At 71.1% G+C, this 277-nt stretch overlaps 1 protein-coding gene and 1 long non-coding RNA gene across 4 annotated transcripts in view; one reads left to right on the plus strand and one right to left on the minus strand.

The window, feature by feature from the left end:
• LOC107196359 overlaps positions 1 to 277 on the minus strand; it is a 17,315-nt gene extending 17,038 nt beyond the window's left edge. The window contains exon 1 of the long non-coding RNA XR_001517751.2: positions 204 to 277. This is a non-coding gene — a long non-coding RNA (uncharacterized LOC107196359). The remainder of the gene's footprint in view (positions 1 to 203) is intronic.
• Positions 7 to 277, plus strand: part of NAB1 (NGFI-A binding protein 1) — a 39,182-nt gene continuing 38,911 nt past the window's right edge. For all 3 annotated transcript variants that reach the window (XM_015596679.1, XM_025039370.1, XM_006921293.2), the window contains exon 1: positions 7 to 195. The gene's annotated coding sequence lies outside the window, so the exon portion shown is untranslated. The remainder of the gene's footprint in view (positions 196 to 277) is intronic.

Here is a 277-nt window from a genome sequence, read left to right on the forward strand (position 1 = left end):
AGCAGCAGCGGGTCGGAGCTGTGGGGGGAGCAGGGAGAGCGCGCCCACCACCTTCCCTTCCCCCCTCGATGGGAGCGGGGGCGTCCCGGCCGCCGCAGCCGCCAGAGGAGGGAGAGCCGGGGGCCGTCGCTTCAGAGTTAGGGCTGAGCAGTCCTTGGAGGAGAGCGCGCCAAGACCGCTGCAGCCGCTGGCCGAGTACGTACCAACTCGCTGTCCACCAAGTGCAGGACGCGTTCACGCTCGTGCGGCCGCGGACGAACTTGGGGCGGCGGAGTTG

Source organism: Pteropus alecto, unplaced genomic scaffold (assembly GCF_000325575.1).
Source record: "Pteropus alecto unplaced genomic scaffold, ASM32557v1 scaffold3, whole genome shotgun sequence".
Lineage (NCBI taxonomy): Eukaryota > Metazoa > Chordata > Mammalia > Chiroptera > Pteropodidae > Pteropus > Pteropus alecto.